The following is a 24,804-nucleotide window of genomic DNA, read 5'->3' as shown; positions in this document are numbered from 1 at the left end:
ATTTTAGAAAATCGGTTTCTAAAATATTGTCACTTGAAATAAATTATTTGGATAATTTATATATATATATTATTTATAGGTTTAAATAATTATGTTGTGTTATATTTTATAAAAGGTTTATAAAATATGTAAATATCAAATAAATGCTTGAGTTTATGTTACAAATTTATATAAATTGACAAAGTTTTATAAAAATAAAACCCTCCCATGGGATGGCCGGTTCTAAGGGTCAAAATGGAGGGACAAGCATGCTTGATTCTTGTGTTTTTCAAGAGCACAACTTCTCATGTGCATGTGCATAAGGACCATGACTTGTGGGAATCAAAAAACACATGCATAACACAACATTTCAAGTGAAAAAACATTACCTCTCTCTCTCTCTCTCTCACATTCTGGTCAGTTTTTTTCCAGCAGAAAAGAGAGAACATAAGGTCATTTGGAAGCTTGAACAAGTGCCAAAATCCTAACCAACTAAAGCCAAAAGGTGTTGGGGTTATTGCTTGGGGTATGCAACACTTGAGGCTTCAAGTTAGAAGCATAAAAGCCATCAAAACTCATCAAACTTTCTGCTCAAATACAGCTGCTGCTGTTCGGTTTTCTCAAGGGCAGAAAAGTGGGTTTCAAGCTAGGTTTCAAGGTGATAAAGGTTTAACCAACTCAAGGGTGGTTTGGTGTATTGTTCTATCATCTTCATCATCATCTTAAGCCTTCAAAACAGCCTTCAAGCTTGGTTTTGAGGAGGTATTGAATCACTTCTTTTCTTGTTATTGTAAGCATATATTTAACAACTTGATCCTTGTGGGATTTAACTTTAAATTGGTTTAAAGATAACAAGTAAAATTTGATAATTACACGCTTCCGTTTATAATTATTCTTAAAAGGTTTTAAGATATATGAACTTGTTAAATCTCAACAATGGTATCCAGAGCCGAAGTTGTTGAAATATGCTTCGAATTGTTGTTTTAAAACCCATCAACTTTGCATTCTAAGTACATGCATGAAAGAAGAATGCAAAAATTGTTGGATTTGGGTGGGTTTATGAATGAGCCGAATTGTTTGAAGTCCAAAAGTGGGTTTGGGCTCTTCCATTTGGTTCATATTTGGTTGCATGTTAATGTTCACAATCCTAGCCTTGACCTTGTGTTGCATGCATGTGTGTTTGGTTGATTTATGATTCATTTGGTATGTATTATTATTCATTCAAATGGCATGTAATAATTATTCAATTGGTTTGTAATAATTCATTCATTTGTTATGTAATTCATTTTATATTTGGTATGTAAAGGAGAATAGGTTGTATTTTCATTTTCTAGATAAAAATGTATTAGGATACATATTTTGTAAAATGAAGATACAAGATGATGAAGGAAGAACAAGATGATGAAGATTTGAAGAACACAAGAAGCATTTGGATGCAAAGTTAAGTGGGAGATTGGAAATCTCTTGCTTTGTGTTAAAACCCCTTAACCGGTGGCATTTGTTTTCGGCTAAACAAATGTCCACCAAAATGGCTAGATTGTGAACACACTTATTTTGCATGTGTGGTTGTTTGTATGATTATTGTTTTGTATGTTTGGTTGATACAATTAATCACAAGATAACAACAAACAAAACGAAAATTTAATTGGTTAAATTAGACGTACTAAGTACATGCAAAACGGCAATTTAAATGGTTAAATTAAAATAGCAACCAAAAACCTTAATAAATGGTTATTAAGAACAAGAAAAGGATAACGTATATAAAATGGTTTATATCAAGTAATTGGCTAAATTACAAGACTTGAAAATGGATTTCAAATGAACCATACACTAAATGCATGATGGTGTATGGCATAAATGTTTTCTTAAACTAGAATTAACGAAAACTTAAAATCCCTTAATCGACAAGGTAAACAAGTTTAACGCCATCCTTTTGTGGGACACTTAAACATATTAGGAATCTCTTGATGGGATAAAGGTCACCTAACCGTCATGAGTGAACTAATATGAATAAGGTACACTTCGCATACATGTGGGATAAAGGTCACCTAACCACTTGTAGGTTAAGTCTACATGTTTACACAAGTAGGACGACTTGATTTGGGAATCATGAACTTAGGGTCACCGAAGCATGAGGAACAAATAGGCGTTGATGGGATTAATATGCCATGCAAAAGGATTGCATGATCCCATAACTTAGAAGTTGCAAAAGGATTGCAATTGTCATTATGACTACCTAGCTAAATCAAATGACGGGATAAAGGTCACCTAACCGGAATTTGATTTACCGTTGGGTTCTAATATTTAATAAAACAAATTAAAAGGGTATTGTTTATTAAATCTAAAATCGATACTTAAAATGAACCTTGTTGAATTTTGTAGATGGCCGCTAATAACAACAACAACATGCAAAACGCACCACTTAACATGAACAACCTATCGTTACGGTCTCTCCTCGAGAAAGACAAACTCAACCATACCAACTTTATGGATTGGTTCCGCAATCTTCGGATTGTCCTCAAACAAGAGGATAAAGCGTATGTACTTGAAGACCCCATTCCCGATCAACCGGATGAGAATGATGTGGAGGCAATGGCCTCTTACGATAAGTATTGCCACGACTCCCTTCAAGTCTCATGCTTAATGCTTGGGACTATGATACCCGAACTCCAAAAGGATTTCGAGCACCATAGTGCATACGACATGATAACGCAATTGAAGGAGATGTTCCTTCAACAAGCGCGTGTCGAGCGCTTCGAAACGGTTCGGGCGCTACATGCTTGTCGTATGGACGATACCCAATCGGTTTCATCTTATGTACTTAAGATGAAAAGCCTTATCGACCGTGCTAACCGTCTTAACCTAAACATATCTAATGAGTTAGCCACCGATCTTATCCTTAACTTCCTATCAAAAAGGTTTGATCAATTTGTAATTAATTACAATATGAATGGGATGGATAAGAGCATAGGTGAGCTTCACGGTATGCTTAGAACGGCGGAAACTAGCATGGGTAAAAGGGCTTTACCCGTGTTAGCAATCGATCAAGGTGGATCCAAAGGTAACACCTCTAAGCCTAAGGTGGCTAAGAGAAAAGGACCCGCCCATCAAGGCAAAGGGAAGGGGAAGATGGTTACCCCAACCATCAACAAGGCTAAGAAGCAAAAGGTAGCCGAGAAGGCAAACCCCAAGGAAGACCCATGTTTCGATTGCGGTGAGATGGGTCATTGGAAACGAAACTGTCCGGTCTACCTTAAGGAGTTGAAGGACAAGAGGGATGCAGGGCAAACCTCAGGTAATATATATATGGTATATATAGAGCTTAGTATTACTTCTTCTAATACATGGGTATTAGACACTGGATGTGGAACTCATATTTGCAATTCTTTGCAGGGGTTCAAAAGAAGTGATCATAAGGCGGGAACATCAAGTCTCTATATGGGCAATGGTGCAAAGGTGCATGTTAAAGCTCAAGGAGATTTTATTTTGAAGCTTCCAAGCGGATTGGAACTTATTTTAGAAAATGTTTTGTATGCTCCGGATTTGTGTAGAAACATTATTTCTATTTCTCGCTTAAAACAATGTGGTTACGTTGTTAATTTTATTGATGATGATATTCATGTTTCTAAAGATAATGTATTCTATTTCAAGGCTTCGCCTTCAAATGGAATTTATGAATTGGTTCATGATGACGCATCATCGAGCTCTATATACCATACTAGCACCAAGAAACTCAAAAGGGATTTGAGTGATTCCTATTTATGGCATTGTCGCCTTGGTCACATAAACAAGAACCGAATGCATACACTTCAAAAGAATGGACTTTTGAAATCAAATGAAATGGATTCGTTTGATGTATGTGAATCTTGTTTACAAGGCAAGATGACTAAAGCACCTTTCAAAGGGACTTATGAAAGGGCTAAAGATTTATTGGGATTAATACATTCGGATGTATGTGGACCCTTTAAACCCATGACTAGGAATGGTGAAAGATACTTTGTTACTTTCATTGATGACTTTAGTCGTTTCGGATATGTCTACTTATTAAGACACAAGGACGAAACGTTTGAAGCATTCAAAGAATATCAAAACGAAGTACAAAATCAACTCAATGGGACAATTAAGGTACTTCGTACCGATAGAGGAGGTGAATACCTAAGCGATGCCTTCCAAGATCATCTTAGGAGTTGTGGGATTATCTCACAACTTACTCCACCCGGAACACCCCAACTTAATGGAGTTTCCGAAAGGAGGAACCGAACCCTAATGGATATGGTTCGATCTATGATGGCAAGAAGCTCGTTACCTCTATCATTTTGGGGTTATTGTCTAAGCTCCGTGGCTCGTATTTTAAATATGGCCCCAACCAAGAAAGTGGAACGAACTCCTCATGAGATGTGGTTTGGAAAACCACCTTCTCTTTCATACTTAAAAGTATGGGGATGTGAAGCTTATCCTAAGCGTTATCTAGCTAATAAGCTACATGCTCGATCCACAAAGTGTATCTTCATAGGATATCCCAAAGATGACATGGAATATTACTTCTATGATCCATCCGAGCAAACGGTATTTGTTGCTCGAAAGGCGGAATTCCTTGAAACCAAATTCCTTATGGAAGGTGATGGTGAAAGGAAGATAGATCTTGTAGAGGTACAAGATCAAGCCGATGATACACAATTGGTTGGCACTAATACTCAACATGAGGATGTTGAAAATGATCAAGTGGATGATCAAGGTACACAAGACGTTCGAAGATCTAGTAGGATTAGTAATCCTCCCGAGAGATATGGGTTTCTCGTGGATGGTTGCTATACGGTTGATTTGGATGAACCGACAAACTACAAAGATGCTTTATCAAGGATTGATAAAGATAAATGGCAGGAAGCCATGAACGCCGAGATGCAATCCATGTATGAAAACCAAGTTTGGGAACTTGTTGTGCAACCTCCTAGCTCTAAGCTAGTTGATTGCAAATGGCTTTTCAAGAAGAAAACCGACATACATGGAAACTTAGATACATACAAAGCTAGACTTGTAGCAAAAGGTTTCACTCAAACTCAAGGGGTTGACTATGATGAAACTTTCTCGCCAGTGGCAATGCTAAAGTCTATTAGGATATTATTTGCCATTGCTGCTCACTATGACTATGAAATATGGCAAATGGATGTCAAAACCGCTTTCCTAAATGGATATCTTGAGGAAGATGTCTATATGGTACAGCCCGAAGGTTTTGTTGATCCGAAAAATCCTAAAAAGGTATGCAAGTTAAAGAAATCAATCTACGGATTGAAACAAGCATCTAGAATGTGGAATCATCGTTTTAATGAAGAGGCAAAGAAATTTGGCTTCATTAAAAATGGTGATGAAGCTTGTGTATACAAGAAGGCTAGTGGGAGCTCTATAATGTTCCTTGTGCTATATGTGGATGATATATTATTGTTTGGGAATGATATTACCACAATGCAAGAAGTCAAAACTTGGCTAAAGAGTTGCTTCTCCATTAAGGATCTTGGAGAAGCACAATACATATTGGGGATTGGGATCTATAGGAATAGATCCAAGAGATTGATAGGTTTAAGTCAAAGTACATACATTGATAAAATCTTGAAAAGGTTCAAGATGGAAAACTCTAAGAAAGGTTTGGTACCTATTCAAAAGGGAACCGTTCTCAGTTCATCTCAGTGTCCTACCACGAAAGATGAACAAGAGAGAATGAAGAAAGTCCCATACGCATCTGCTATTGGGTCTATCATGTATGCAATGATATGCACTAGACCGGATGTGTCATGCGCTCTCAGCTTGACAAGTAGATACCAGAATAACCCTGGAAACAGTCATTGGGTTGCTGTTAAAAGTATATTGAAATACCTTAGGAGGACTAAGGATATGTTTCTAATATACGGGTCTGGTGAGGAGGAACTTGCAGTAAAAGGTTACGTGGATGCGAGTTTCCAAACTGATCGTGATGATTCTCGATCACAATCCGGTTATGTCTTCACATTAAATGGAGGTGCGGTCTCTTGGAAGAGTTCAAAACAGGATGTTGTTGCTCTATCCACTACAGAGTCAGAGTACATCGCCGCATCATTGGCAGCTCAGGAAGCTGCATGGATGAAGAAATTCATCGACGACTTAGGAGTAGTCCCTTCCATTCAGGACCCTCTTGAGATCTTTTGTGACAACGAGGGTGCGATTGCTCAAATCAAGGAACCTCGTGCTCATCAAAAGACCCGTCACATTGAGCGGAGATTCAACTACATAAGGGATGAAGTTGAAAAAGGAAAGATATGTATTCGCAAGGTTCACACAGATCTTAATATAGCGGATCCACTCACGAAGCTCTTACATGGAGCAAAACATGAAGGGCATGTTAGTGCATTAGGGCTTCGATATTCTAGTGATTGGTTATGATCTGTTTTAAGTATTGTAACGGAACGAAGTGGTTCAAACTCATTAATATAATTATGGTTTAATTTATTTTGAGTTATGTTCCTATTTTGCATATTTTATCCATGAATAAGTAATTATTCTAAATTCAGTAGTCGATCACATTTGTGGGAACAAGTGTGAGGTTTAGACTATTATGAACTTGGATTGGTATACATTCACGGACTGAATGTGGGGCAAGGTTGCTACCAAGGTTCATAGATATTTGTGGGATGCAAATATTGGAAGACCCGCCCTCAAGATTTGCTAAATGGAGCCTTTGTGGTTGATCACATGTAATCTTGAGTAAAGGCGAATATCATTGTATCCTCTGACCTGAGATACATATTGGATTCAGATATTTACCAAGTATTGTGCCTTGAATCTTTCCTTCGCTATTATGAAATATGGTAGTTCATAAGGAAGAGCTCAGGTACAATGCAGGGTACATATTTAGGACGTATGTAGTCAAGATGGAATTTGTCCCTCTTATTCATTGAGAGTCAGATGTCTAAGGCCTGATAAAGTTAAATCTAGAAAGAGAGTGATCACTCTGTATCTCTTGGATTTAACATGACATCTAGGATGAAAGGATATAATGAAAAGATTCACCTATTCATATTCGAGATGGGAACTCGAAAGGGATGATGTTATTGAATGGCACAAAGTCATAACATATTGGGGGTGATGGACGGTCGTTAGGTGGTATCCGTCACTTGCATTAATTTCTTACTTTTCTCGTGCAAGTGGGAGATTGAAAGTATTTCGTATGCCCGAGAGACGTATTAAATCAATGTGGCTAATATGTTATGATCCAAGTCGGGTCATACCCAATAACAAGCTTACCGACACCTTATACGTATTTAATCTTAATGAACGGATCATTAAATGAATACGCGACACTTGGATTTTAGAAAATCGGTTTCTAAAATATTATCACTTGAAATAAATTATTTGGATAATTTAAATATATATTATTTATAGGTTTAAATAATTATGTTGTGTTATATTTTATAAAAGGTTTATAAAATATGTAAATATCAAATAAATGCTTGAGTTTATGTTACAAATTTATATAAATTGACAAAGTTTTATAAAAATAAAACCCTCCCATGGGATGGCCGGTTCTAAGGGTCAAAATGGAGGGATAAGCATGCTTGATTCTTGTGTTTTTCAAGAGCACAACTTCTCATGTGCATGTGCATAAGGACCATGACTTGTGGGAATCAAAAAACACATGCATAACACAACATTTCAAGTGAAAAAACATTACCTCTCTCTCTCTCACATTCTGGTCAGTTTTTTTCCAGCAGAAAAGAGAGAACATAAGGTCATTTGGAAGCTTGAACAAGTGCCAAAATCCTAACCAACTAAAGCCAAAAGGTGTTGGGGTTATTGCTTGGGGTATGCAACACTTGAGGCTTCAAGTTAGAAGCATAAAAGCCATCAAAACTCATCAAACTTTCTGCTCAAATACAGCTGCTGCTGTTCGGTTTTCTCAAGGGCAGAAAAGTGGGTTTCAAGCTAGGTTTCAAGGTGATAAAGGTTTAACCAACTCAAGGGTGGTTTGGTGTATTGTTCTATCATCTTCATCATCATCTTAAGCCTTCAAAACAGCCTTCAAACTTGGTTTTGAGGAGGTATTGAATCACTTCTTTTCTTGTTATTGTAAGCATATATTTAACAACTTGATCCTTGTGGGATTTAACTTTAAATTGGTTTAAAGATAACAAGTAAAATTTGATAATTACACGCTTCCGTTTATAATGATTCTTAAAAGGTTTTAAGATATATGAACTTGTTAAATCTCAACAATTGCAATCTTCAATAACAGACACAGCAAGCTGATAAGAAGCCGAAAATGTATCCTGCGAAAAAAGTGAATATTTACAGGGAGGCATAGAAAAAACTATAAGTAGTACCAGCATAAGTAATACAGATGACATAATTTAAATCAAATGATTAGCTTAATTTATATATAAAAGAGATACAGTTTTCTTCCTTTATTGACGATTATTCAAATATATCTTAGCTCTATTTCTTTGCTCATAATTAATAGGTTTTTCCAATGTGTCTGTCACGTACCATGTATGTTCAGATACTAAAAGCATTTGTGATAATGTTCAAAAAATATCTTCTTGAATTAAATTAATAGTATATTGAAAATAATCAAAAAATATCGTGACGATAGTAAGTTATTAATATACTGAGCACAGAAACATTTACTTAAAGCCACTCATTTTACATTAATTCACCACGATATACCATATTACTTACAGGGTTAGTTTAAACAAGGATTCCTCTTTGTTAATGTATGTAGGCTTCGGCAGAGGCTTACTTGGTGGTTAAGTTAGGGTTTGACCAACCCTAATTTAAATGGGCCGGGCTTAGGTTAATTAGACTAGGGTTTGTCTTAATCCTTGTCTATAAATACTCTCTCATATGTGCATGCTTAGTATCACCTCCAAATTAATAATAATACTCTCTAGTTCCAAAGTGGATGTAGGTTTCACATCGAAACTGAACCACTATAATTCTCGTGTCGTTTCTTTTAATTCCTGTGTTTATATCTCGCCTATTATTGTGTGTGTTTGTGATTGCTTGATCGATTAGGGTTACTACTCTGATAAAAGGCAGTTCTAGCCTTAACAACTGGTATCTAGAGCTCAGGTAGCCGTCACCAACAGCTGCTGTAGTTGCAATCAAGGTGCAGCCGCCACTAACCACCGAGGCATTAGCCTGAGTGGTATCGCGGTGGTGTTTAACACCCTCGCCGGGTAAGAGGTCCAGGGTTCGAACCTGGCTTCTGAATGACCAAATTAAACATGGACTGAAATAGGCTCCATTGAGGTCAGCCCAAAGGGAAGGTTTTACCGACCCGATCCGGGACTAAGGTCCGGCCCGCCTGCCCCTCGGGATGGTTTAAGGGTTCGGATCCTTGTGATCGTGGTTCGGGTTTCCTGCCCGAACGTGTGTGTGTGTGTGCAAATGATGACTAGGCTTCGGTCCGGACTGATGCAATCTTGCCGTTAAAAAAAAAAAAAGGTGCAGCCGCCACTTTTTTCTCTGATTGCAGGTCTGATCGCAGCTGATCCAGGTCTGATCGCAGCTGATTACAGGTCTGATCCAGGTTTAATTCTAGCCGACTGCTGGATCAATCCTAGTCGCCGCCAAAATATCTATTGCTGCTGTGTTTTTTTTCCTTTTTTGATCCAGATAACAGGATCTAACAGGATCTAACAGCTGTTGCTGTTACAAAGATCATCACAGCTGCTATTCCTTAGATCTAAGCTAGATCAATGGCTGAAGAAGGGAGGATCAAAATCGACAAGTTTGATGGGCAAGATTTTGGGTGGTGGAAGATGCAGGTTGAAGATTTGTTATGTCAGAAGGATCTGATCGATGCCTTGAATGAGAATAAACCAGAAGGAATGAAAGACGACGAGTGGAAAACACTTGACAGGAAAGCCCTAGCAGTTGTCAGACTCACGTTGACAAAAAGTGTTGCCTTTAACATTGTGAACGAAACCACGACACATGGTTTGATGAAGACCTTAGCAAATATGTATGAGAAGCCGTCTGCTTCTAACAAGGTGTTTTTGATCAGACAGTTGGTAAACACCAGGTTGAAAGAAGGTGCTTCAGTAACAAATCATGTTAATAACTTCAACAATATTATCTCTCGGTTACTGTCAGTTGATATCAAGCTCGATGACGAAGTCAAAGCTCTTCTATTATTATCTTCGTTACCTGAAAGCTGGTCAGGTTCAGTCACAGCTATCAGTGGATCCACAGAGTCCTCAAAGCTAAAGTTTGAGAGCATTCGTGATTTTATTCTTGGGGAAGATATAAGAAGAAAGAGCTCAGGAGAACCATCAGGAAACTTGCTGAGCACAGAAGAGAGGGGTAGGAGAAAAGGCAGAAGTAACACCACCAGGGGCAGGTCAAAGTCAAGAAGGAGGAGTGTGTCGAGAACGAGGAATGATATTAAATGTTGGAATTGTCAGGAGACTGGGCACTTCCGAAACCAGTGCACTAAGCCAGTAACATCATCAAATCCAAAGGAAGTTAATGTTGCAGTTGCAACAGATGATTATGATAACGTCCTTGTTTGCTGCATTGAGAATACAATTGATGTGTGGGTTATGGATTCAGGAGCATCGTTTCATGCTACTCCAAGTCAACATTTGATGAAGAATCTACGAACAGGTAATCTTGATAAAATTCATTTGGCTAATGATCATTGTCTTGACATTACAGGGATTGGAGACTTAGAGCTGAAGACCTCTTTGGGTACTAATTGGACCTTGGAAAATGTTCGAGTTATTCCTGGCCTAAAGAAGAAACTAATCTCTGTTGGACAGCTTGATGATCAAGGATATAGTGTGCTATTTGGTGAAGGTCAGTGGAAAGTAATAAAGGGGAACTTAGTAATAGCCAAGGGTAAGAAGAGAGGCACTCTTTATATGGTAGAAGTTCCAGCTAATGAAGTAAATACAGTTTCCAATGATCGTAGCTTAACCAGTCAGTGGCACCAACGTTTAGGTCACATGAGTGACAAAGGAATGAAAATGCTAGTGTCTAATGGTAAAATTCCTGGTCTGAAGAGAGTTGAATTGGACTTTTGCGAGTCATGTGTTCTAGGAAAGAAGAAGGTCACCTTTACAAAAGCAGGCAGAACATTAAAGGCTCAAAAGTTGGAGCTAGTACACACGGATGTGTTTGGGCCTACTCCTGTTTCTTCATTGGGAGGAGCACGCTATTATGTTACTTTCATCGATGATTCAACACGCAAGGTATGGGTTTACTTTCTTAAAAATAAATCTGATGTATTTGAAGCTTTTAAGAAATGGAAATCTGCTGTTGAATTATCTTGTGATTTGAAGGTAAAATGCTTGAATTCGGATAATGGAGGAGAATACATCAGCACCGAATTCGTTAACTATTGTGTTGATCATGGCATTCGAATGATCAAGACGGTTCCAGGTACTCCACAACGAAATGGAGTTGCAGAAAGAATGAATCGTACTTTAAATGAGAGAACACGTAGCATGAGACTTAATTGTGGGCTACCAAAGACTCTATGGGCTGATGCAGTAAGCATTGCCGCTTATTTGATCAACTGTTCTCCATCAGCTCCGCTTGATTTCAAAATACCCGAAGAAGAATGGAGAAGTAAAGCAATCAGTTATGAGCATTTAAAAATCTTTGGGTACAGTGCATATGATATTAATAAAGATGGTGACAAACTAGATGCAAAAGCAAAGAAGTATGTGTTCATTGGTTATGGGGGAGATGACATGGGTTACAGGTTATGGGAGAACAAGGGAAAACATGTTATCAGAAGTAAACATGCCACCTTCAATGAAGGTGGAATTGTACAAGGATTTCAACTCAACACCAAAAGAAAAAGAATCAGTTGAATTTGAGGTTGACACAGAGACAACAAGAGAGGATGAAAGGGAAACTCCAGAGTATGAAACTGAAGTTCCAGTGGGAGTTCCTAACAGTGAAAGCTCGGAATCTGATCACGAGCAGACTTCTGAAAGTGGGATCTCAGATTCTGATGATGAGCAGCCCCCACCACAACCTGACCAGTCCAATTGGGTCAGGAGATCTACACGAGTCACAAGATAGCCAGAGAGGTTTAGTCCAACAGTTAACTATCTTCTTTTGACAGAAAATGGAGAACCAGAAAGTTATTCTGAGGCAATGAAGGTGAAAGATTCGTTCCAGTGGGAGCAGGCTATGAAAAGCGAGATGGAATCTTTATTGAAAAATCAAACTTGGAGGTTGACCAAGTTACTGAAATGTCCTGTTCTTATTGATTAAAAACGTTCCATATTAATTGATTTCGTTGCGAGGTTTTGACCTTTATATGAGACGTTTTTCAAAGACTGCATTCATTTTAAAACAAAACATAACCTTTATTTCATCAATAAAGGTTTAAAAAGCTTTACGTAGATTATCAAATAATGATAATCTAAAATATCCTGTTTACACACGACCATTACATAATGGTTTACAATACAAATATGTTACAACAAAATAAGTTTCTTGAATGCAGTTTTTACACAATATCATACAAGCATGGACTCCAAATCTCGTCCTTATTTAAGTATGCGACAGCGGAAGCTCTTAATAATCACCTGAGAATAAACATGCTTAAAACGTCAACAAAAATGTTGGTGAGTTATAGGTTTAACCTATGTATATCAAATCATAATAATAGACCACAAGATTTCATATTTCAATACACATCTCATACATAGAGATAAAAATCATTCATATGGTGAATACCTGGTAACCGACATTAACAAGATGCATATATAAGAATATCCCCATCATTCCGGGACACCCTTCGGATATGATATAAATTTCAAAATACTAAAGCATCTGGTACTTTGGATGGGGTTTGTTAGGCCCAATAGATCTATCTTTAGGATTCGCGTCAATTAGGGTGTCTGTTCCCTAATTCTTAGATTACCAGACTTAATAAAAAGGGGCATATTCGATTTCGATAATTCAACCATAGAATGTAGTTTCACGTACTTGTGTCTATTTTGTAAATCATTTATAAAACCTGCATGTATTCTCATCCCAAAAATATTAGAAAAGTGGGACTATAACTCACTTTCACAGATTTTTACTTCGTCGGGAAGTAAGACTTGGCCACTGGTTGATTCACGAACCTATAACAATATATACATATATATCAAAGTATGTTCAAAATATATTTACAACACTTTTAATATATTTTGATGTTTTAAGTTTATTAAGTCAGCTGTCCTCGTTAGTAACCTACAACTAGTTGTCCACAGTTAGATGTACAGAAATAAATCGATAAATATTATCTTGAATCAATCCACGACCCAGTGTATACGTATCTCAGTATTGATCACAACTCAAACTATATATATTTTGGAATCAACCTCAACCCTGTATAGCTAACTCCAACATTCACATATAGAGTGTCTATGGTTGTTCCGAAATATATATAGATGTGTCGACATGATAGGTCGAAACATTGTATACGTGTCTATGGTATCTCAAGATTACATAATATACAATACAAGTTGATTAAGTTATGGTTGGAATAGATTTGTTACCAATTTTCACGTAGCTAAAATGAGAAAAATTATCCAATCTTGTTTTACCCATAACTTCTTCATTTTAAATCCGTTTTGAGTGAATCAAATTGCTATGGTTTCATATTGAACTCTATTTTATGAATCTAAACAGAAAAAGTATAGGTTTATAGTCTGAAAAATAAGTTACAAGTCATTTTTGTAAAGGTAGTCATTTCAGTTGAAAGAACGACGTCTAGATGACCATTTTAGAAAACATACTTCCACTTTGAGTTTAACCATAATTTTTGGATATAGTTTCATATTCATAATAAAAATCATTTTCTCAGAATAACAACTTTTAAATCAAAGTTTATCATAGTTTTTAATTAACTAACCCAAAACAGCCCGCAGTGTTACTACGACGGCGTAAATCCGGTTTTACGGTGTTTTTCGTGTTTCCAGGTTTTTAATCATTAAGTTAGCATATCATATAGATATAGAACATGTGTTTAGTTGATTTTAAAAGTCAAGTTAGAAAGATTAACTTTTGTTTGCGAACAAGTTTAGAATTAACTAAAATATGTTCTAGTGATTACAAGTTTAAACCTTCGAATAAGATAGCTTTATATGTATGAATCGAATGATGTTATGAACATCATTACTACCTTAAGTTCCTTGGATAAACCTACTGGAAAATATAAAAATGGATCTACCTTCAACGGATCCTTGGATGGCTCGAAGTTCTTGAAGCAGAATCATGACACGAAAACAAGTTCAAGTAAGATCATCACTTGAAATAAGATTGTTATAGTTATAGAAATTGAACCAAAGTTTGAATATGATTATTACCTTGTATTATAATGATAACCTACTGTAAGAAACAAAGATTTCTTGAGGTTGGATGATCACCTTACAAGATTGGAAGTGAGCTAGCAAACTTGAAAGTATTCTTGATTTTATGTAACTAGAACTTGTAGAATTTATGAAGAACACTTAGAACTTGAAGATAGAACTTGAGAGAGATCAATTAGATGAATAAAATTGAAGAATAAAAGTGTTTGTAGGTGTTTTTGGTCGTTGGTATATGGATTAGATATAAAGGATATGTAATTTTCTTTTCATGTAAATAAGTCATGAATGATTACTCATATTTTTGTAATTTTATGAGATATTTCATGCTAGTTGCCAAATGATGGTTCCCACATGTGTTAGGTGACTCACATGGGCTGCTAAGAGCTGATAATTGGAGTGTATATACCAATAGTACATACATCTAAAAGCTGTGTATTGTACGAGTACGAATACGGGTGCATACGAGTAGAATTGTTGATGAAACTGAACGAGGATGTAATTGTAAGCATTTTTGTTAAGTAGAAGTATTTTGATAAGTGTATTGAAGTCTTTCAAAAGTGTATAAATACATATTAAAACACTACATGTATATACATTTTAACTGAGTCGTTAAGTCATCGTTAGTCGTTACATGTAAGTGTTGTTTTGAAACCTTTAGGTTAACGATCTTGTTAAATGTTGTTAACCCAATGTTTATAATATCAAATGAGATTTTAAATTATTATATTATCATGATATTATCATGTATGAATATCTCTTAATATGATATATATACATTAAATGTCTTTACAACGATAATCGTTACATATATGTCTCGTTTAAAAATCATTAAGTTAGTAGTCTTGTTTTTACATATGTAGTTCATTGTTAATATACTTAATGATATGTTTACTTATCATAGTATCATGTTAAATATATATATATATATATATATATATATATATATATATATATATATATATATATATATATATATATATATATATATATATATATATCCATATATATGTCATCATATAGTTTTTACAAGTTTTAACGTTCGTGAATCACCGGTCAACTTGGGTGGTCAATTGTCTATATGAAACATATTTCAATTAATCAAGTCTTAACAAGTTTGATTGCTTAACATGTTGGAAACATTTAATCATGTAAATATCAATCTCAATTAATATATATAAACATGGAAAAGTTCGGGTCACTACAGTACCTACCCGTTAAATAAATTTCGTCCCGAAATTTTAAGCTGTTGAAGGTGTTGACGAATCTTCTGGAAATAGATGCGGGTATTTCTTCTTCATCTGATCTTCACGCTCCCAGGTGAACTCGGGTCCTCTACGAGCATTCCATCTAACCTTAACAATTAGTATCTTGTTTTGCTTAAGTCTTTTAACCTCACGATCCATTATTTCGACGGGTTCTTCGATGAATTGGAGTTTTTCGTTGATTTGGATTTCATCTAACGGAATAGTGAGATCTTCTTTAGCAAAACATTTCTTCAAATTCGAGACGTGGAAAGTGTTATGTACAGCCGCGAGTTGTTGAGGTAACTCAAGTCGGTAAGCTACTGGTCCGACACGATCAATAATCTTGAATGGTCCAATATACCTTGGATTTAATTTCCCTCATTTACCAAATCGAACAACGCCTTTCCAAGGTGCAACTTTAAGCATGACAATCTCTCCTATTTCAAATTCTATATCTTTTCTTTTAATGTCAGCGTAGCTCTTTTGTCGACTTTGGGCGGTTTTCAACCGTTGTTGAATTTGGATGATCTTCTCGGTAGTTTCTTGTATAATCTCCGGACCCGTAATCTGTCTATCCCCCACTTCACTCCAACAAATCGGAGACCTGCACTTTCTACCATAAAGTGCTTCAAACGGCGCCATCTCAATGCTTGAATGGTAGCTGTTGTTGTAGGAAAATTCTGCTAACGGTAGATGTCGATCCCAACTGTTTTCGAAATCAATAACACATGCTCGCAGCATGTCTTCAAGCGTTTGTATCATCCTTTCGCTCTGCCCATAAGTTTGTGGATGATAGGCAGTACTCATGTCTAGACGAGTTCCTAATGCTTGCTGTAATGTCTGCCAGAATCTTGAAATAAATCTGCCATCCCTATCAGAGATAATAGAGATTGGTATTCCATGTCTGGAGACGACTTCCTTCAAATACAGTCGTGCTAACTTCTCCATCTTGTCATCTTCTCTTATTGGTAGGAAGTGTGCTGATTTGGTAAGACGATCAACTATTACCCAAATAGTATCAAAACCACTTGCAGTCCTTGGTAATTTAGTGATGAAATCCATGGTAATGTTTTCCCATTTCCATTCCGGGATTTCGGGTTGTTGAAGTAGACCTGATGGTTTTTGATGTTCAGCTTTGACCTTAGAACACGTCAAACATTCTCCTATGTATTTAGCAACATCGGCTTTCATACCCGGCCACCAAAAATGTTTGTTGAGATCCTTGTACATCTTCCCCGTTCCAGGATGTATTGAGTATCTGGTTTTATGAGCTTCTCTAAGTACCATTTCTCTCATATCTCCAAATTTTGGTACCCAAATCCTTTCAGCCCTATACCGGGTTCCGTCTTTCCGAATATTAAGATGCTTCTCCGATCCTTTGGGTATTTCATCCTTTAAATTTCCCTCTTTTAAAACTCCTTGTTGCGCCTCCTTTATTTGAGTAGTAAGGTTATTATGAATCATTATATTCATAGATTTTACTCGAATGGGTTCTCTGTCCTTCCTGCTCAAGGCATCGGCTACCACATTTGCCTTCCCCGGGTGGTAACGAATCTCAAAGTCGTAATCATTCAATAATTCAATCCACCTACGCTGCCTCATATTCAGTTGTTTCTGATTAAATATGTGTTGAAGACTTTTGTGGTCGGTATATATAATACTTTTAACCCCATATAAGTAGTGCCTCCAAGTCTTTAATGCAAAAACAACCGCGCCTAATTCCAAATCATGCGTCGTATAATTTTGTTCGTGAATCTTCAATTGTCTAGACGCATAAGCAATCACCTTCGTTCGTTGCATTAATACACAACCGAGACCTTGCTTTGATGCGTCACAATAAATCACAAAATCATCATTCCCTTCAGGCAATGACAATATAGGTGCCGTAGTTAGCTTTTTCTTCAATAACTGAAACGCTTTCTCTTGTTCATCATTCCATTCAAATTTCTTCCCTTTATGCGTTAATGCAGTCAAGGGTTTTGCTATTCTGGAAAAGTCTTGGATGAACCTTCTGTAGTAACCAGCTAGTCCTAAAAACTGGCGTATGTGTTTCGGAGTTTTCGGGGTTTCCCACTTTTCAACAGTTTCTATCTTTGCCGGATCCACCTTAATACCTTCTTTGTTCACTATGTGACCGAGGAATTGAACTTCTTCCAACCAAAATGCACACTTTGAAAACTTAGCGTACAATTCTTCCTTCCTCAATACTTCTAACACCTTTCTCAAATGTTCACCGTGTTCTTGGTCATTCTTTGAGTAAATAAGTATGTCATCAATGAAAACAATGACAAACTTGTCAAGGTATGGTCCACACACTCGGTTCATAAAGTCCATGAACACAGCTGGTGCATTAGTTAAACCAAACGGCATGACCATAAACTCAAAATGACCGTAACGTGTTCTGAAAGCAGTCTTTGGAATATCATCTTCTTTCACCCGCATTTGATGATACCCGAAACGTAAGTCAATCTTTGAATAAACAGACGAGCCTTGTAGTTGATCAAATAAGTCGTCGATTCTCGGTAGTGGGTAGCGGTTCTTGATGGTAAGTTTGTTCAACTCTCGGTAGTCGATACACAACCTGAATGTACCATCTTTCTTCTTGACAAACAAAACAGGAGCTCCCCACGGTGATGTGCTTGGTCGAATGAAACCACGCTCTAAAAGTTCTTGTAATTGGCTTTGCAGTTCTTTCATCTCGCAGGGTGTGAGTCTGTAAGGAGCACGAGCTATTGGTGCAGCTCCTGGTACAAGATCTATTTGAAATTCAACGGATCGATGTGGGGGTAATCCCGGTAATTCTTTCGAAAATACATCGGGAAATTCTTTTGCAATGGGAACATCATTGATGCTCTTTTCTTCAGTTTGTACTTTCTCGACGTGTGCTAGAACAGCATAGCAACCTTTTCTTATTAGTTTTTGTGCCTTCAAATTACTAATAAGATGTAGCTTCGTGTTGTCCTTTTCTCCGTACACCATTAAGGGTTTTCCTTTTTCTCGTATAATGCGAATTGCATTTTTGTAACAAACGATCTCTGCTTTCATTTCTTTCAACCAGTCCATACCGATTATCACATCAAAACTCCCTAACTCTACTGGTATCAAATCAATCTTAAATGTTTCGCTAACCAGTTTAATTTCTCGATTCCGACATATATTATCTGCTGAAATTAATTTACCATTTGCTAATTCGAGTAAAAATTTACTATCCAAAGGCGTCAATGGACAACTTAATTTAGCACAAAAATCTCTACTCATATAGCTTCTATCCGCACCCGAATCAAATAAAACGTAAGCAGATTTATTATCAATAAGAAACGTACCCGTAACAAGCTCCGGGTCTTCCTGTGCCTCTGCCGCATTAATATTGAAAACTCTTCCGCGGCCTTGTCCATTCGTGTTCTCCTGGTTCGGGCAATTTCTAATAATGTGGCCCGGTTTTCCACATTTATAACAAACTACATTGGCATAACTTGCTCCGACACTACTTGCTCCGCCATTACTCGTTCCGACACCATTTGTTCCTTTCGTTCTATTAACCCTTGGTCCGTAGACCTCACACTTCGCCGCGCTATGACCATTTCTTTTACACTTGTTGCAAAATTTGGTGCAGAACCCCGAGTGATACTTTTCACACCTTTGGCATAGCTGCTTCTGATTGTTGTTGTTGTTGCGGTTATTATTGTTGTTGGGATGATTGTTGTAGTTGCTGTTGTTTTTGTTGTTGTTATTGTTGTTGTTGTTGGGCCCTTTGTTGTAGTTGCGATTGATGTTGCGATTGTTGGGATAATTGTTGCGATTATTGTTGTAATTGCTGTTGTTGTTGTATTGGTGATTCTTATCACCGTTTTCCTCCCACTTTCTTTTGACTTGCTTCACATTGGCCTCTTCAGCAGTCTGTTCTTTAATTCTTTCTTCAATCTGGTTCACTAGTTTGTGAGCCATTCTACATGCCTGTTGTATGGAGGCGGGCTCGTGTGAACTTATATCTTCTTGGATTCTTTTCGGTAATCCTTTCACAAACGCGTCGATCTTCTCTTCCTCATCTTCGAATGCTCCCGGACACAATAGGCACAATTCTGTGAATCGTCTTTCATACGTGGTAATATCAAATCCTTGGGTTCGTAACCCTCTAAGTTCTGTCTTGAGCTTATTGACCTCGGTTCTGGGATGGTACTTCTCGTTCATCAAGTGCTTGAATGCTGACCACGGTAGTGCGTACGCATCGTCTTGTCCCACTTGCTCTAGATAGGTATTCCACCATGTTAACGCAGAACCTGTGAAGGTATGCGTAGCGTACTTCACTTTGTCCTCTTCAGTACACTTACTTATGGCAAACACCGATTCGACCTTCTCGGTCCACCGTTTCAATCCGATCGGTCCTTCGGTTCCATCAAATTCCAAAGGTTTGCAGGCAGTGAATTCTTTGTAGGTGCATCCTACACGATTTCCTGTACTGCTAGATCCAAGGTTACTGTTGGTATGTAGCGCAGCCTATACTGCGGCTATGTTTGAAGCTAGAAAAGTACGGAATTCCTCTTCATTCATATTCACGGTGTGTCGAGTAGTCGGTGCCATTTCCTTCAAAATAGTCAAATGGAACAAGTTAATCATACAGAATATTAAGACTAGTTAATAGTATTTCGTAGCATAATATGAACTCATTTATAAAAGCTTTTTCTTCATATTAGCGTTTTATAAGTTTAAATTCGGGTAGTACCTACCCGTTAAGTTCATACTTAGTAGCTAATATACAATTCAACTACTACAATTCTATATGAAAAACTGATTATAATAATATTTCGCGTTCAAACTTTTACACAATATTTTACAAACTTACAATACCGCTTATTTTACATATAGCATGAAATATAGCACACAATAAATTTGATACAAGATGGTTGTGAAGATAATTCTAGCTAGTACACAAGTCGTTCAGCAAAGGCAATAAAGACACGTAATTCATACGTCCAGAAACAAGTCATGCATTCTGGTTTTACTAGGATTACTTCCCATCCTTGGTCTTGTGGAACATAACCGTTATGGCCGTTGATAAGACAGCGTGTTGTAACGCCGTCAAAGGGACGAGGGTTACGTAATGTCCAACAGTCCCGTAATAATCTAAAAACCTCATTTCTTACCCCAATTACCGACTCCGTCACTTGTGGGAACGTTTTGTTTAATAGTTGTAGCCCGATGTTCTTGTTCTCACTTTGGTGAGAAGCGAACATTACTAATCCGTAAGCATAACATGCTTCTTTATGTTGCATGTTAACCGCTTTTTCTAAATCACGAAGTCCAATATTCGGATATATTGAGTCAAAATAATTTCTTAACCCATTGCGTAAAATAGCATTTGGGTTCCCCGCAATATATGCGTCAAAGTAAACACATCGTAACTTATGGATTTCCCAATGTGATATCCCCCATCTTTCGAACGAAAGCCTTTTATAAACCAAGGCATTCTTGGAACATTCTTCGAAAGTCTTACAAACTGATCTCGCTTTAAATAGTTGTGCCGAAGAATTCTGACCGACTCTAGACAAGATTTCATCAATCATGTCTCCGGGTAGGTCTCTTAAAATATTGAGTTGTCTATCCATTTTGTGTTTTTATACTGTAAAATAGACAAGAGTTAGATTCATAAAAAAATACTTATTAATACAAGCAATTTTTACATATATCATAAAGCATAAGCACACTATATTACATATATTACACCACACGAATACAACTATCTTATTCCGACTCGCTTGTTTCTTCTTCTTCGGTTTTGGTTCGTTTTGCTAAGTTTCTAGGGATATATGATGTTCCCCTGATACGAGCCGTCGTTTTCCACATTGGTTTAGAAAAACCTGGTGGTTTAGAGGTTCCCGGGTCATTGTTACAACTTAAGGACTTCGGGGGTTGACGATACATATAAAGTTCATCGGGGTTGGAATTAGATTTCTCTATTTTTATGCCCTTTCCCTTATTATTTTCTTTTGCCTTTTTAAATTCAGTTGGGGTAATTTCTATAACATCATCGGAATTCTCGTCGGAATCCGATACATCGGAGAATTGGTAATCCTCCCAATATTTTGCTTCCTTGACGGAAACGCCATTGACCATAATTAACCTTGGTCGGTTGGTTGAGGATTTTCTTTTACTTAACCGTTTTATTATTTCCCCCACCGGTTCTATTTCTTCATCCAGTTCCGATTCTTCATCCGGTTCCGATTCTTCTTCCGGTTCCGACTCTTCTTCCGGTTCCTCTTCGAGAACTTGTGAATCAGTCCACAAATCATTCCAATTTACATTTGACCCTTCATTATTATTAGGTGAGTCAATGGGACTTGTTCTAGAGGTAGACATCTATCACATAATATTCACATGTTAAAAATATATAGTTTCCAACAAAATTTGTTAAGCAATAATTTTTCAAGTAAACACGGTCGAAGTCCAGACTCACTAATGCATCCTAACAAACTCGATAAGACACACTAATGCAAAATTCTGGTTCTCTAAGACCAACGCTCTGATACCAACTGAAATGTCTCGTTCTTATTGATTAAAAACGTTCCATATTAATTGATTTCGTTGCGAGGTTTTGACCTCTATATGAGACGTTTTTCAAAGACTGCATTCATTTTAAAACAAACCATAACCTTTATTTCATCAATAAAGGTTTAAAAAGCTTTACGTAGATTATCAAATAATGATAATCTAAAATATCCTGTTTACATACGACCATTACATAATGGTTTACAATACAAATATGTTACAACAAAATAAGTTTCTTGAATGCAGTTTTTACACAATATCATACAAGCATGGACTCCAACTCTCGTCCTTATTTAAGTATGCGACATCGGAAGCTCTTAATAATCACCTGAGAATAAACATGCTTAAAACGTCAACAAAAATGTTGGTGAGTTATAGGTTTAACCTATGTATATCAAATCATAATAATAGACCACAAGATTTCATATTTCAATACACATCCCATACATAGAGATAAAAATCATTCATATGGTGAACACCTGGTAACCGACATTAACAAGATGCATATATAAGAATATCCCCATCATTCCGGGACACCCTTCGGATATGATATAAATTTCGAAGTACTAAAGCATCCGGTACTTTGGATGGGGTTTGTTAGGCCCAATAGATCTATCTTTAGGATTCGCGTCAATCAGGGTGTCTGTTCCCTAATTCTTAGATTACCAGACTTAATAAAAAGGGGCATATTCGATTTCGATAATTCAACCATAGAATGTAGTTTCACGTACTTGTGTCTATTTTGTAAATCATTTATAAAACCTGCATGTATTCTCATCCCAAAAATATTAGATTTTAAAAGTGGGACTATAACTCACTTTCACAGATTTTTACTTCGTCGGGAAGTAAGACTTGGCCACTGGTTGATTCACGAACCTATAACAATATATACATATATATCAAAGTATGTTCAAAATATATTTACAACACTTTTAATATATTTTGATGTTTTAAGTTTATTAAGTCAGTTGTCCTCGTTAGTAACCTACAACTAGTTGTCCACAGTTAGATGTACAGAAATAAATCGATAAAAATTATCTTGAATCAATCCACGACCCAGTGCATACGTATCTCAGTATTGATCACAACTCAAACTATATATATTTTGGAATCAACCTCAACCCTGTATAGCTAACTCCAACATTCACATATAGAGTGTCTATGGTTGTTCCGAAATATATATAGATGTGTCGACATGATAGGTCGAAACATTGTATACGTGTCTATGGTATCTCAAGATTACATAATATACAATACAAGTTGATTAAGTTATGGTTGGAATAGATTTGTTACCAATTTTCACGTAGCTAAAATGAGAAAAATTATCCAATCTTGTTTTACCCATAACTCCTTCATTTTAAATCCGTTTTGAGTGAATCAAATTGCTATGGTTTCATATTGAACTCTATTTTAAGAATCTAAACAGAAAAAGTATAGGTTTATAGTCGGAAAAATAAGTTACAAGTCATTTTTGTAAAGGTAGTCATTTCAGTCGAAAGAAAGACGTCTAGATGACCATTTTAGAAAACATACTTCCACTTTGAGTTTAACCATAATTTTTGGATATAGTTTCATGTTCATAATAAAAATCATTTTCTCAGAATAACAACTTTTAAATCAAAGTTTATCATAGTTTTTAATTAACTAACCCAAAACAGCCCGCGGTGTTACTACGACGGCGTAAATCCGGTTTTACGGTGTTTTTCGTGTTTCCAGGTTTTTAATCATTAAGTTAGCATATCATATAGATATAGAACATGTGTTTAGTTGATTTTAAAAGTCAAGTTAGAAGGATTAACTTTTGTTTGCGAACAAGTTTAGAATTAACTAAACTATGTTCTAGTGATTACAAGTTTAAACCTTCGAATAAGATAACTTTATATGTATGAATCGAATGATGTTATGAACATCATTACTACCTTAAGTTCCTTGGATAAACCTACTGGAAAATAGAAAAATGGATCTACCTTCAACGGATCCTTGGATGGCTCGAAGTTCTTGAAGCAGAATCATGACACGAAAACAAGTTCAAGTAAGATCATCACTTGAAATAAGATTGTTATAGTTATAGAAATTGAACCAAAGTTTGAATATGATTATTACCTTGTATTATAATGATAACCTACTGTAAGAAACAAAGATTTCTTGAGGGTGGATGATCACCTTACAAGATTGGAAGTGAGCTAGCAAACTTGAAAGTAATCTTGATTTTATGTAACTAGAACTTGTAGAATTTATGAAGAACACTTAGAACTTGAAGATAGAACTTGAGAGAGATCAATTAGATGAAGAAAATTGAAGAATGAAAGTGTTTGTAGGTGTTTTTGGTCGTTGGTGTATGGATTAGATATAAAGGATATGTAATTTTCTTTTCATGTAAATAAGTCATGAATGATTACTCATATTTTTGTAATTTTATGAGATATTTCATGCTAGTTGCCAAATGATGGTTCCCACATGTGTTAGGTGACTCACATGGGCTACTAAGAGCTGATAATTGGAGTGTATATACCAATAGTACATACATCTAAAAGCTGTGTATTGTACGAGTACGAATACGGGTGCATACGAGTAGAATTGTTGATGAAACTGAACGAGGATGTAATTGTAAGCATTTTTGTTAAGTAGAAGTATTTTGATAAGTGTATTGAAGTCTTTCAAAAGTGTATAAATACATATTAAAACACTAC

The 24,804-nt window shown here is 36.4% G+C and overlaps 1 pseudogene; it reads right to left on the bottom strand.

The window, feature by feature from the left end:
- The window catches only part of LOC139868358 (sister chromatid cohesion protein PDS5 homolog B-like), a 74,145-nt pseudogene that overhangs the window by 44,442 nt on the left and 4,899 nt on the right, over positions 1–24,804 (bottom strand).

The sequence above is a fragment of the Rutidosis leptorrhynchoides genome, chromosome 9 (genome assembly GCF_046630445.1).
Source record: "Rutidosis leptorrhynchoides isolate AG116_Rl617_1_P2 chromosome 9, CSIRO_AGI_Rlap_v1, whole genome shotgun sequence".
Taxonomy (NCBI): Eukaryota; Viridiplantae; Streptophyta; class Magnoliopsida; order Asterales; family Asteraceae; genus Rutidosis; species Rutidosis leptorrhynchoides.
Note: the sequence above shows the minus strand (reverse complement) of the source record. Positions and strands in the feature narration are given on the sequence as shown.